The sequence below is a fragment of the Lygodium microphyllum genome, chromosome 14, assembly GCF_053477565.2.
Source record: "Lygodium microphyllum isolate KBCC chromosome 14, Lygodium_microphyllum_v1.1.10, whole genome shotgun sequence".
Classification (NCBI taxonomy): domain Eukaryota; kingdom Viridiplantae; phylum Streptophyta; class Polypodiopsida; order Schizaeales; family Lygodiaceae; genus Lygodium; species Lygodium microphyllum.
The window spans coordinates 129,157,154-129,164,443 of record NC_141148.1 but is presented as its reverse complement, the minus strand read 5'-3'; positions in this window follow the sequence as shown (position 1 = coordinate 129,164,443).

Sequence of the window (7,290 nt, the reverse complement as noted above, 5' to 3'; positions counted from 1 at the left end):
AAACCAGATTCTTGGTGATATTCGGGACATGAAATACATTTGACAGGTATTTCTTTTTCGCATCCTGCATAGACAAGGAAAATTTTCCAATCTGCACAATAGGATGTGTAGTATCATCACCAGTCTCCACAAATCCTAGTTTTTCCATTTTCCTTGCATCCTGCATCCATTCTGCATGACCTGTCATGTGGTTTGACGCACCTAAGTCAACATACCACACTTCATTGCTTTCTTCTGCACTTGTCATCACAGAATTGTTCATGTGCTGTACCATAAACAAATGCTCATTTCTGTCATCACCCTGTCTACTAGAAGATGCATAATTCCCTTGTTGCAATTTTCCATTCATGATGTCATTTTGCTTTTTATAGCAGTCTTTAGCCATATGACCCATTTTACCACAGTAGTAGCATTCAACATTGCTGTTTGCATTTTGGTCTCTTTGCCATCCACCACGACCTCTTTGGCTCCCCCTGCCTCTAGAGTTACCATGTCCTCCTCCGTAGGACTGGTTTTCTTGAGTTTGCTGCATATTCTGATTTCTACCATGGCCTCCAGATCAGCCTCCTCTACCTCTGCCTCTATCTCTTCCAGTATTTGAGTAGAAGACAGTTTCTTTTGAAGTTCCTCCTGAAGAAGATGCACCACCATTTCTCTGCTCCTCAGAAATTAGAAGAGCAATCAACTCCTCAAAATCAGGAAATCTTTCACGGATGGAAATGGATGTTCGAAACTGTGCATAATCCTTTCCTAGACCATTCAAGGTCACGGAAACTAAATCATCATCTTCCATTGGTGACCCAATGGAAGCAAGTGCATCTGTAATCTTCTTCACCTTCATGTGGTAGTCATTGATGCTTATACATTCTCTTTGCACATTGTGCAACTCTTGCTTGAGCTGCATTTTCCTAGCTTGCGTATTTGTACTATACATTTTTGACAAAGTATCCCATGCCTCCTTTGGCATACTTGCATCCTGAATATGCACAATCATAGAGTCTGAAATACTGATAAACAACCAGTACATAACTTTTCTGGCTCTCTCATGCCATCCTTTAAATGCCTGCATTTGCTGTTGATTGGGAACATCAGGAAGAATTGGTTCTTCTTCATTTCCTGCAATAAATTCCCAATATCCTTTTCCCATAAGGAAATTCATCATTCTAAACTTCCATGCTTGGAAGTTGTTCTTGTCAAGCTTTTCAGTGATTGACAATCTGTGAAAGAGAATCAAATGCCATTACAGAACACTGCAAAAAATTCTGTCACTGTAAAAAACACAGCTTCAGCCTCACAAGGGCAAATCTGCAAAACTGACGAAAGTGGTATTTGACCACACAGTCACTTCCTAGTGACGATTTTGCATCAACATGCAACAAGGATGATTCTGTAACTCCCAATGTCTCTGCGCACAGGCATACGATGCAATTTCTACGGTAACTTTTCACTGACTTGTAGAATAGTGGTCACACAGCATAAAACAGGGCCTTTTCCTGAGTGCGTGCAGAAAACTTCTGCCTCCAAAACAGGCCCTGAAATGGCCTCAAATAAAAAAAACAGAGCAACCAAGGGCTAAAGCCCTTTGTCGCAGCATAAATTGCCCTCTTGCTACACCGCGAAGAGTGTCTCAATCTGAGACAATGCACTCTTGCACTTTCCGGTTGTGCTACCTGCAGAGACTTGCTCCCAAAACAAAAAAATGAAAGCAACACTGGTCCTCTTACCAGAACACCGCAAACTTGGTTTGCTTTCTTGAGCTCCTTACCACAAACAAGGCTCTGATACCATGTCAAGATTGTGGGAGAGAAGGAAGGAGTCTCACTTGTAGCTTTCTCACTTACACAATGGGAGAATACACACAAAGGTGGAGGTTGAAAACAATTTTCCTCTTCTTAGTTGTGTAAGCCAAAAGAACTCTCGTACAAAGAAATAGAAGAACCTTGTATATGGGTCTCAAACCAAACTCAACTAACTAAGGTGACATACTAACTGAACCACGAATTAGAGTAGATAAGGATAGCTGTCATCTAGCTATTATTTATGGGCGGTGTACCAACTGCATCTGCAACAACTAACAAGTCAGTGACATAAATGCACAACGGTCACCCTGGCATATCACGAGTGGAGCTCGATATCTCAACACATTTAATGAATCATTTTTGTTCCCGTCCGATCCACTTTGTGTAGGTGGGTGCTTAGTTTTCTAGCTAGAGTTTTAGCAAAGATTTTATAGGCTATTGATAAACACGTGATTGGCCTCCAATTAGCTAGGTCTTTCTTGGATTCCTTCTTGTGAATCAGTCTGACTACCCCTTCATTGATGCAAAGTGGCAAGGACCCTTTAGTCATAGCCTGCTTCCAAACCTTGGTTAGCAGGGACGTGACAAAACACTTGAATTCTTGGAAGAATTCATTGGGGAGGCCATCAAGGCTTAGAGATTTTCCTTTAGCTAAAGAGTCTATGGTGTCACTTAGTTCTATTTCCTTTAGGTCTTCTTCCAGGAGCTGTGCTGTGGATTTGGGAACTATTGAGTGCCGACACCTAGCTATTTCAGCCCTTGCAACAGTCTTGACCGGGTGAGATTGAGAAGGTTGACTGAATATTCTTGAGAAATAGTCGTAGGTGATTTCAAGATTTTCATATTGCGAGGTAGCCTTGGATCCATCGTTTTTTATGAGTAGCAAGACTTTGTTCCTCTCCTTATTGAGCTTGAGTAATTTAAATTGTTCTTTCATGGGGCGATCAATTTTACCTACCCACCATCACTAAAAGTAAACCTGGAGGATTTCGGCTTCAGCCAGTTCTTCATGCCGAAGTCGTCTTTTGGATTTGGTGCATAGATCAGGTGCTGTATGCATGGGTAGTGAATGCCGGAAGGTCCCCAAGAACAAAGAACTCTAAAATTCTTCATAAAAGCTAAAAGAGAATTTGCACGACATGAGACTAAACAACAAATTGGGTGCAATCTCCCCCCATGCCTTATGTGAGCACTTCACAAGGCATTCACAATTGTTAGAAAATAATAAGATAAAACCCAACAAAAGTGAATATCTAGCAGTCTTCAGCTACAAACAATTAAATAGGTTGTTAGAACTTTGTCCTAACCTTAATTTAATTCGAGTGCGCACTCTAAACTCATAAATGTCTATTAATTTGATATGTATCTTGCGGAATCACCCGTTATGGAATCATCTATGTGCACATTAAATTAATCTGACACTCGAAAAGGACAAGCATCCCCAACTTCTCACACAAGGAGTCCACTTTGTGTACAAGCCCTAACAAATAAATATAGTTTTACGGAATCCACCGAAAAACCTCGTGAAATCCACCGTGGAATAAATAACCTCACGAAATCCATCGTGGAATATGCCTCCTAGCATCATACCCCCAAGGTGGGGTAGCAATTGTCCTCAATTGCTATTAGCTCAATTTGGAGCGAGCAATGAGGGGTAGGCACTTAGGTCGTGGGCGTGCATCCATTGGGCCTCTTCAATAGAATGATTTTCAAACTTAACCAAATATCTAGAATATCTACATCCAGCTCTAATGGTCATAAAGTCAGTATCTAGAATATTTTAAATGAGGGTTTTCATGGACAAGGTGGACAGGTAATTGGCATCTAAAAGGTCGTAGTCAACTGATAAGAAAAGTATTATTGAAATATGTTCCCATGGACGTTCAGGAATTGGTAAAGGCATTAACAAACCATATTGCTTACCATGGTGTAGCTTGACTCTTTGAAAAATTAAATACTCAGAAAACAAAGTTAGAAACATCAGATTCCATTTGTAGCCAGTAAAAATCTTCAACCAATGTTCTTAAAGTGGAAATAATACCTCTATGTCCTTGATATGGAGGACAATGAATTTCGTACAATACAAATGATCTAAATTGAATAGTGACACACAATCTTTTCTCATAAAACATAAATCCATCAGAATAAGACAAAGAATCAATTGGAATTTAGTTATTAGCAACTAATTTGTTCCAATCAGCTTGCAAACTGGGCTCATGGTTATAGGTATCCTTCATAGGAATAAGGGAATCAAAAGGTAGAGTGTAAATACTATGGATACTTGGTCTTCTACTCAAGGCATCTGCAACAACATTCTGTCTACCTGGATGATATTGGATAAATGGATGAAAACTTTGAATGAAAGCAGCCCATTTAATATGACAGTCAGAAATTTGTGGCTGACTAAGGAGATGCTTGATACTTTGCTGGTCAATTTTGATCATAAATTTAGATTCCATTAGATAATGTTTCCATTGACGTAAAGCTTGTATTACAACTAACAATTATCTATCATAGGTGGAATACTTCAATTCAGTAGGTTTAAGTTTGCAACTAGAATAGGCTGTTGGATGTGAATCTTGCATGAGGACAACTCCTATTCACGATCCGTTAGCATCAATGACTACTAGAAAGAATGGTCAATTAAAATCAGGTAATTACAAAACATGTGCATGTGCTAAAGCATGTTTCAACAAATCAAAAGACTTTTGCTAATTGTCAGACCAATGATACACAACACATTTCTTTAACAATTTCATCAAAGGCAATGCAAACAATGAAAAAATTCTTACAAATTTTCTATAAAAGCTGGCAAGACCTAAGAAAGAACATAACTCATGCACATTTTTAGGGATTGGCCAATTCCAAATTGCCTCTATCTTTTTAGGATCAACACGAATACCATCAGAAGAAACAATGTGACCTAAGTATTCAATTTGGGTTTGGAAAAATTCACTTTTGTCAGGGTTAGCATACAATTGATTCTCTTTCAACAATTTGAAAACCAAAGATACATGTTCACAATGCTCATTCTCATTCTTACTGAAAACCAATATATCATCAAAGAAAACAATCACACAATTCTGATACTTTAAAAATATGCGGTTCATCATATGATTGAATGTTGCTGGTGCATTAGTCAAACCGAAAGGCATAACAAGAAATTCATAATGACAAAATTGAGTTCTAAATGCAGTCTTGAAAATGCTAGGTGAATCCAATCATACTTGATGATATCCAAATTTGAGATCTATCTTGCTAAAAATAGTGGCCCCTTGTAGTTTATCCATGAGGTCGTCTACCCTAGGAATCAAATATCTATTCTTAACAATGACTTTGTTTAGGGCACGATAGTCAATGCACATCCTATAGGTATTATTTTTCTTCTTGACTAATAAGACAGATGCACCAAAAGGAGAACTACTAGGCCTAATGAGTCCTCGGTTCAATAGTTCTTCAACTTATGCTTGGATTTCTTTCTGTTCAATCTGGTCGTGTCTATAAGATGCTTTACATGGTGATTGAGAACTTGGGATTAAGTCTATTTTATGGTTTTCAGGACGTGTAGGTAGTAAACCGGGTGGTAAATAAACAGCAAAACAATCTTTAAATTGTGAAAGAAATTGTGCATGCCTAGGATGCATTTGATTTCCTTAGCTTCAATTTCATTCACCCATACTAAATATGATTTACTACCTTTTCTCAATGCACATTTGGCATGTCTATGACTAAGCAGTAGAAAATGATCAAAGGTGTGGAATCCATGTAATGCGATTTGATTTTCGTTAGAATGAATTTTCATGGAATGTGTGGAATAATCTATGTCAGGATTATATTTGTGACGCCAAGGCATTCCTAAAATAATATCAGTAGCTTGCAAAGGCACAACCAAAAAATTTCAGTGCTCGACATAATCACCGATTTTAATCTCTAAGTTATGAACTTCTTGTGTATCATTATATCTAGTGCCTAAGAATGTAGCCTTTTTACAATAATGAGTTGGAATAGTAGGTAAATTCAATTCTTTTACCAACTTTGCATAAATAAAATCATGTGCTTCCATAATCATGTAAAACAATCTTTTCTTGACCATGCACAAAATATTTCATTATTAATAATGAATGAGGATTTGGCATACCTGGTAAAGTATTTGAAGCATCGGTGATATCATCGTCATCTTCAGTGAAGTCTGGCATATCTTCATGGTCATCGTCTCCAGTTGCTCTCGAGTGATTGATTTGAACAGCTTGCTTCTTGGATTGACAGTTCAATGCTAAGTGTCTAGGTTGATGACACTTGTTACAAACTATAGGCTTTGCTTTGGAGACATTATTGGGTAAGGGCTCGAAATTTGGGTATGTTGGGATTTGGCTGGAGAGAAGGCTTAGGGTTTGAATTTGTATTTGATGGTAAAGCATGAGATCAAGTACAAGGTTTATGGAAAGAAGAAGGAACAAAGTGATTTTGATTGAATCTTTGGAAGTTAGAATTGAATTGCTCTGAACTAAAGTTACCATTAATTGAAAATTGTTGTAGTCACTTTTCTTATCCGTGAATTTTATCCTCCGCATCATGCGCTAAAGAAATCGCATCCTCCAAAGTCTTTGGCTTGAACATATTCAATTTTGCATAGAAGTGACGAAGCAAACTGAACATATACTTGCGCTTGTGGATCACCTCAAGAACATCTTCAAGCATTCGAAGTTGAAGTAAGGCGCTCTTGAAACGCTTAGTGTATTGCGGGATGGATTCAGGATCTCTTTGTTGTAGGAGATCCCATTGTTTGATAGCTTTTTCATAGAATTGAGGTGGAAGAAAATTCTGCAAAAATTTCTTTTGAAAGGCCTCCTAAGTAGAGGGACAATCAACACTCTTGCGGACAATAATCCACCATAATGATGCTATGTCTGCTAGATAGTTAGTGACACATTTAAGTTTATCTTTAGTTTATCTTTTTCAGCATATTGCTCTTCATAAACATAGTCATCGAACTGACTGATAAAAGTAAGAATAATTTTGCCATCACATTGTCCATTAAAAGTACGGAATTTAAATTTTCTTTTACTTATCTTGGCATCTTTCCTGAGAAATTGTGCATCGAGTGTCGCATCAATTGTACATCGAATAACATCTTCAGGTGACGCTCTATCTTGATTGACAGTAGATCATTGAAGTGTAGCAAGTTATGCTTGCAAATTTTGATTTGCTCTTCACTCTTCTTGAAGTTGCATCATAATTAGGTCCAATTTTTTCTCCATAGTCGGCTCTGGCAAATCACATTCGCCCATTAAATCATCCATGTGATGATCGGACATCCTGCAAAAATCTCAAACAACCTCACACACTCAAAATCTCGTTAGAAGGATGAGCGTAGCTCAAATTTGGGTTTACAAGACTTGTTTTTTTTTAAAAAGGCTTTTCACTTTTATGATCTTCTTCCAAGAGAAATAGTCTTCTACATAGACTGCGTGTGATAGTCTGCTTGCTATAA